Source organism: Astatotilapia calliptera, chromosome 3 (genome assembly GCF_900246225.1).
Source record: "Astatotilapia calliptera chromosome 3, fAstCal1.2, whole genome shotgun sequence".
In the NCBI taxonomy this organism is placed as follows: domain Eukaryota; kingdom Metazoa; phylum Chordata; class Actinopteri; order Cichliformes; family Cichlidae; genus Astatotilapia; species Astatotilapia calliptera.
The window spans coordinates 52,198,333-52,206,324 of record NC_039304.1 but is presented as its reverse complement, the minus strand read 5'-3'; positions in this window follow the sequence as shown (position 1 = coordinate 52,206,324).

The following is a 7,992-nucleotide window of genomic DNA, read 5'->3' as shown; positions in this document are numbered from 1 at the left end:
CTCATTGTGCTGCTTGAGTATATCTAGTGTGAGTTTCCCTCTGCTCCTGTCACTGATCATCCTCTGTGTTTCATCTGCATGTCTCCTGTTCATTGTCCCCTGAGTATCTCCCCCTGCGTTTCTTTTCCCGTGTTTCAGGTTTTTCTTGTTTAGTTTGTCCTGTTTATGTTTTGTTCATTTCCTTCCTGCCTTGTTTAGATTCACATTCAGCCAAATAAAGGCTCACCTTTGGTTAAACATTCACCTCAGCCCTGTGTGTCTGCATTTGGGTCCGCTCTCTCTCCCCATGGTCTGCCAGCTCAGACCGTGATCGAAGGCATCTGCAGAGGATAGTGACACATGCACAGAGAGACACAGCATGAATCCTGATTGGCCGGGAGAAGGTGACCGGGTTAGATAGCTTGACAGCTTGGATTTATCTGGCATGTGTTTGAATCCTGCTCTGAATCAGTCTCATTAGGTAATGTTCAAATATGAACATAATATGATAATAATATTTGCAGCACAAACGTTTGATACCACTTTTGTTGGATTTGAAGAAGGTGGTGGTGGGGGGGCAACTTCTCTCACATTGGGAGAAAGTACTCAGAGTACTCAGGGCCTTCAAGTTACACACTATGAAAGGCAGCAACAAGTTTAATGTTCAGAAACCTAAAGTCTGTATCAGCAGCAGGATGGAGCTAAAATAAATGTTGGTTTCAGTTCTATGAAGCTTTGAGTATTTTGGATCAGTAGCTGCTGTGTTTGTTGCATCATATTGCTGTAACTGTTTATATATTCTGAGCTAAGTTGATCTATAGTGTTACATCATATTCTATAAGGATGTTGTGTGTTTAAGATGCTTGTCTTTGAGATGGAATAGACATGAAATGATAGGAAATATAAATAAATATTCCTTGAATCTTTGCTGAAGCTCAGGTGCTCTTAAGTCTTATAACCTGACAGGTTGTGCTGTATCCTATGATGTAGGATGCTGACAGCTACATCTGTGTGATGATGGTGTGGTGGGTATATTTACAGCTTGATATTCAGATTTCAGCCTCTGCCTTTGACCCAGAGGTGACAAAGTGTAAGCGATAAATGTTCACTCGGTATCTCCAGTTTCTTCTTTAAACACTCCGACTGAGTCCAACCATGAACCTGATCCCTGATCTACACACGGTCATGTTTCCACTGAGAGTCAAAGCTGATGTTTGCAGTGGAAAACGTCTCTAAGAACATTTGTCAGCCTTGTTGTGGAAGATTTAAAATAACCTGCAGACACCTCGGTGAGCATGACTGAAGTGGGTTTAATGAACACACTGCAATGTGGAGGGAAACACTCCAAACACCAGGCTGATCTCTGAGCACCGCCCTCACATATACCCACTGTCACACAAAACACATTTCACAGCGCGTCATACATCCCTACACCTTCAGTCCAGCTCATCCTTGACCTCCTCCCACTCTAAGGAAAGCTACAGCCACCAGTCACCTCCCTTGAACAGGATGTCTCTACAACAGGTCCACTGTGAAGGTGCAATAAACATGAGGCCCACTAGTGATAACATTCATGCTGGTGACAGGAGTGATCTGCTACCACACCCTCATCAGCTTCCTCTCTATCAGCCCTGCAGTATTTTTAGCCTCTGCTTCACTTCTTCTTCTTCCTGTGGTTTCCTGCTGATGTGAGGACAGCTGTCCTTATTTTAACTGTGAGGTTGGTCTCTGTGGGCTCTGCTGTAAAGGCTCGGTCGAGTTACAACAGCCACGTGGCTCCATCTAGCTGTTTATCATAGGAAAGTAAGAGTAATGTGTTTATGTCGCACTTTCACAGATAAAAATCACAATAAAACCAGAAATATAAATAAACTATGGAACAATGAAATAAAAACATAAAAGACTAATTAATTGAACTACAGCCCGCTCCATGTGCTTCTGCATCCACTTCCAAACACTTTTTAAAACAGTATGATGGGGTGATGAGGACATCAAACTAGAAGTGAACAAACACTAGCACGCAGTAACATTACACATCTCCCAACAGGAAGACATATTTCAACGTTTTTGATCCATGTATTGATGTTTATGCTGAACAGGCGTGCTGCTTTGAAAACCACATGCAGTGTGTGACCGTGACTGGCACACTGGGACCATGAACGCCACGTCTCTGACGCTTCTTTCTTCTTCAGAAGCAACATGAGCTGCTTTGATGTACCGAAAGGACAAAGCAGGACATCTGAGCTGTGAGCAGAATGCAACGCCTCAGGTAGCTTTGTGCGTTACAGCTGTCGCTACAGGCTCAGTTCAGTCAACACTCAGTGTCAGTGTGGGAACCAGTGGCTGGTTCGATGCATTGGCTCCCATGCTGTATTTAAATAAATGACTCGGTTCACTTTATGTCTGGGCTGCATGTGTGGTTATATCCTGTTACTTGGGCAGGAGTACCTGTGTCCTGTTCTTACCTCCACCTTGTTCTTTCTGTCTTGCTTCCATGTTTCCCTTGATAAACATACACATTTATATGTCTGTCTTTATCTTGATTCCAACACTGCAAAGAGCTTTTATTGTGAAGGGCCCAGGGAGGAGAAAGTCTTTATTTGTGTGCAGAGTAACGGATCTGTTTCTGAGAGCGGTCGGTGATGTCAGCTGTCAGTGAGGCTCATGAAGGCTGATGAAGATCATGCTCCTCTTAATCGGTAAGAAACACACACAGAGATGGGTGTGGCTTCATACAGACTGAGTAGCGGTGAGTCAAACCGTCCTCTGCTGTTAAAAGCGTTCATTATTCTGTCATCGAGCTCGTTCATGTGAAGCTCGTTCATGTGAAGCTCGTTCATGTGAAGCTCGTCCCCGAGGCCTCCATGCAGGGCGGGGCCCGCGCTTTCAGTGTATAAGGACACTCTGTCTAAAATGTACGTAATAAATACACTACACATAGAGTTAGACCTCACAGCACAAGCATACTGCCAACCTACTACATGACTGTGTTGTACATACACATATATAGTGTGTTTTTTTAAATTAGTGAAAACATCACGACGTCACCAGCAAAAGGAGAACACACCACGGCCCACGCTTAAACAAGGAAGGTTTATTCCTCCAAAAGATTTATTATTGAAATAGATGCAACATCCCCCCAAAACAATCTCACACTGCAGCTACAGGAAGTTCCCACTGAGCCTCTTTAGATTTAACCAAAAACCCCAGGAGGGGGCGGAGCCTCATACACAAACAGGAAGTAGAAACAATAGCCAGCCCTCCCCCTGACACACAGCCAGGGGTGCGGTCAGCTCAGTGCTGTAACTCCAGCTTTAACACTGACGGAGCTGAGACCTCCACCCATATCGCACACAGACACCACGCTGGAGTTCACTGAGCTCCTGAGACTCATCCCTCCACACGTGTGACCAGCTGCTGGTTGTGTACACCTGTGAGCACGGAGGTGTGTTTGTCTGGACTTCACTGATGTAGACCCTCCTCTTAAACACTTAGTCTTTGTGTGCTTGTAAATAAACTCTCGTCTAGTGTTTTAGTCAAATCCACCCGAGTAGCTACGACAGAGCGATCCAGCCAACAAATGGACTCTCTGCACTCGACTGAATGTGTCTCATCCTCATTCTTCCCAAGGAAACTGAGCTTGGAAGACATGACTGTGTCCCCCACCAGAGCAGGGTGCCATCACCAACAGCTCGGGGAAGTTAATGGATGAAAATCAACCGAAATTGCTTTATTGGTGGAAGTGCTGTGAGGATGAGCATTAATCTGTTAACATTTATCACAATAAAAGCTTTTTAGGCTCAGCTATGAATGTAGTCTTTCACACTAAATGAATGATTAGGCAGCATTTTTATCTTTATATTGCTTCAGTGTACACTGAGGACTGTGGCAACGTTGCAGTTTCACGTTCGAGTTTGATTTTTCCGATGTCGCAGATGCGTGTAAATATAGCTGACCAATCAACACGGTGGAGCATTCGATGGTTGTTCTCACAGAACGGCTCTCTGACATCAACTCCATTTTAGCTTTTTCCAACAGTGTGTTCAGAGAGGATGCATTTTTCACCAAAACGCAGCAAATTCAGTGCATATATAGATTATACAGCAAATCTGGAATAAATCTCACTTCTCACATGTGAGATTTTGACATTTTAAACAGCTTAATGCAAAATGTGCCCAGTTAACTCCTCATGCAGAGAGTCCGGATGCTAATGTCAAACTTCCACGAGCCCTTAAATCCCTGCTATGGGCTCGTTGCATTGAGCGAGGCTGTGACTGAGAGGAAGGTTTTCCTGGCCTATGCTGGTGGCAACAGAGCGCACAAGCAGCACAGGATTCAGTCCAAACCATTTATTGTTTGGTCATCTGGATGTCTTGGAGGATGACCGGGGGGGTCGTCACCATTATGTGTGAGTTTAAAAGCAGGTTGTATGAAAAAGGCAAAAGTAAATCTGGAAAGACCCCAAGGGAAGATGAAACAACGGTCTGACAGTAAATCTAAACATCACGGTGACCCCCTCCTCAGATGCTCTAGTTAGGCTTGTTCTTGTGTGCTGGTGGAAAATGAAACATGCTGGTCGGTATTCTCTTTGTCTGCATGGTTACTTCCTGTTCCATTTGCCTGAACTGAATTTGTCCATTTAGCACCTTCGGCTTGGAACAAACTGCAGAGCGACTGGAAAATGGCCTGCATTTGTAGCGCTTTTCTAGTCCCTAAGGACCCCAAAGCGCTTCACACTACATCCACCCATTCACACAAGGGTGATGGCAAGCTACATTGTAGCCACAGCTGCCCTGGGGCGCACTGACAGAGGCGAGGCTGCCGGACACTGGCACCACCAGTAGGCAAACATGGGGTTAGTATCTTGCCCAAGGATATTTGGCATGCAGCCAGGAGACAGCCTGGGATCGAACCCCCGACCTTCTGATTAGTGGCTGACCTGCTCTGCCACCTGAGCTACAGCCACCCCAGTGGCACCATGAAAGGACAGAATTCATCTCATCAAGTACTTTTACATCTAAACTAAGAACCGTTGAGGCCATGACATGCAACGATTTCATTTAGACTGATTGTCATTTTTACTGAATTTTTAAATTGAATTTTAATGAACTTTATCATATTTTATTGTATTTTTTAGTTATGATGCATTTTTGCGTGTTCTTGCTGCCTCTGTTTAATTGTGTGTGTTTGGCCTCTGTGAGACACTTGCTGCTGCCCATCTTGGTCTCCCTTGAAAAAGACGTTTTTAAGGATCTTCCTGGTTAAACAAAGGTTAATAACACTAATAATACATTTGAAAAAACCTGACCAGACATTTCAGCCATGCACAGATTTTAGGAAAATAACTTAAATCCTGGTTGATTCTTTTTGCCTTATATAGACGACTGCGTGGACAAAGTGGGCTCAAGTTGTTCTGTTGCTCACTCACTCTGCTGTACTCACATTTCTTTGCCTTTGGCCTAAGAAATGAATGGGATAGTGGCAGGACTACAGGGCTGTGCTGCTCACCTTGATGTTGTAATTTACAGCAACACTTGAAGACCATGCAGAGTGAATCAGAGCTGTGTCCAGCTCTGACGTGGGATGCTTCACTGTGAGAAGTGCATGAAATGCAAATGCCAGTCAGTCCATGATCAGGGTAAGGTTGGGAATATCAGCCCTGTGTGGGCCAAGTGTGCGCTTGATCATTTGCCCTTCATCTCTACAACAGACCTGATGCACTTCTTGGGCATGCTGGGTTTCTATCTGCACGTCTCACACATTTCTGCGATTAACCCTGAGGAAGCGACTTCTTCTGCTCCTCATGTGGCGAGGCCTTCCAGCTGCAGGTGCATGCTGGGGCTGTTTCTTTGTAGACTGGTGATGACGGAGTCGTTCATTCAATCATTCTGATGTTTTGTTTCCTTGCGACAGTAACTCTTATCATTTATACCGCTCATTGGTTAAGGAAGACGTGCCGGCTTTAATATGGGCTGTGCAGCATTTTGAGGTTTACAGTCATCAAAGGCTGGAGTGAGACAAACACACAAAGTGATCGGTGGCCTGGAAATCAATGGCAGTCTGTTTTCTTTTCTATATGAAGCCGGGTCACATTGTCAGTAAGAGAGCTCAGTGAGAGAGCTGACCAGGTCCCTTGGTGAGGTGTTTTCATCAGGGCTCCTCCACAGCCTCACACCGAAGCTGGACAGTCACTTATAGATTGTGTTTGCCAGCCGACGATGTTGTACTAGGAGAGTCTACTGGGCAATTTCTTCTGGAGGGTGGGGTCTAGTTCTTGGACAGGTCTTTCTTCATAACTATCTCTCTGAAGCAGCAGTTGTTGGAGACTATTCAAATTCTCCCTGCTGTCCTCCGAGGCGTTGGCTGATTAAGCACATGTGGTTAGTTATTCGTTAATAGTTTTGCTTAAAAAATGTGTTTACAGCTTTTTACAGACGCTAGGACACATGTCCCAATACTTAGGTCACGTTTGCAAAACTCCTCACACAGTGAGCACAACAGAAGTCTATGTGGGCTAAACTGAGGACCAGTTATCATTGTTTTGGCACAAAATGCATTCAATGACTACATCTCTCAAATTTCATGAATTATCTTCTCACTCAGACACAACAACTGCCAAAAATCTTTGTATGTACAGGACATTTTGCATGTGCTTACATACTGTTTTCAAAACTGTTAAACTTATGGCCAAAACAATAACACAATGCAAAACTTGAAAAGACAGCAAAATGCAACAGCAATATTATATTGAAACATATTTTAAATCTAAAAATGCAGTTTAACCAGCCACAGCTGATTCTCATTGTAGATGAACATCTGCACAGGTGTTACTCCTTCAATTTTTCAACTCCTTCAATTCTGGCAGCCAGAAGATTCTTTCCCAGGTGTGTTTCCCTGGATGACATAAGATGTGATGTGGATGAGAACCTGTGGCCAAATGGAGAAGACCGAGTAGATTAGCATTACTATTGTATGTGTATCAGTGGATGGTGTATATACAAATTCTTGTATTTTGGATTACTTAGTGCAAAAAAATAGAAATACATAAACATAAATACATGATGTCTGATTCATTCCAGTAACATATATTGAAATTATAAACAGAGATGTGTCCTTGTTTTACACAGGAAAACACTGTAATGCTACATGTTGTTAGTGTTTTTTAGGTCATTGTTTTGTGGGTGACAGAGTGTGTTTGTCGGCTGTCAACCTTTGTGTTCTGGAAGAATGAGTTTATTTGAGACCTGAATGAAGTGTTTTGGTAGTTGTAGTGCATTTTGAATGTGGAATGAGCTGCTTTGCCAAGCTGACGGTCAGTTAGGAGAATTGTGTGAAGAGTTTTGCAAAAGTGACCTAAGTATTGAGACATGTGTCCTAGCGTCTGTAAAAAACTGTAATTCTGAGCTACAGTTCTCCTCTGAGACTCCTCCCAGGCGTTGTGATACAGTATCACAACGCCTGCAGCATTTCCTTATCTCTGCTCACACGCTGCTCCCTCCTAACGGTTCTAACTGTCATGTTGTTTTGTAATGACTGCAGTTACAGACGACTGTTTGGTCATATTCACACAGAGAAAGAAGCTCCTCACCTGTGCAGGTACACAAGGTGGTGGTGGAGCCTCTGACCTTTAGTGACCTCTGACCTTCAGTGACCTCTGTCCTCCTGTTACAGGTGTGTGTGTGCTGCTGCTGTCTGCACCGACTGTTTCTGCAGGTGAGGAGATGAAGTGAATCAGTGAGACTCCAACAAGAACACAAATACACTTACTGTGTGTGTGTGTGTGTGTGTGCGTGCGTGCGTGCGCGCGCGCGCGTGCGTGTGTGCGTGTGTGCGTGCGTGTGTGTGTGTGTGTGTGTGTGTGTGTGTGTGTGTGTGTGTGTGTGTGAGTTAGAGGACCATTATTGTGTAAACGGACAAATACAGTTTGACTCCACCATGAAGCTGCTGATGAAACCTCCACCTTAGTTAAAGTGGGTGAACGGTCACAGATAGAGACAGGGTGGGGCTGTCAGT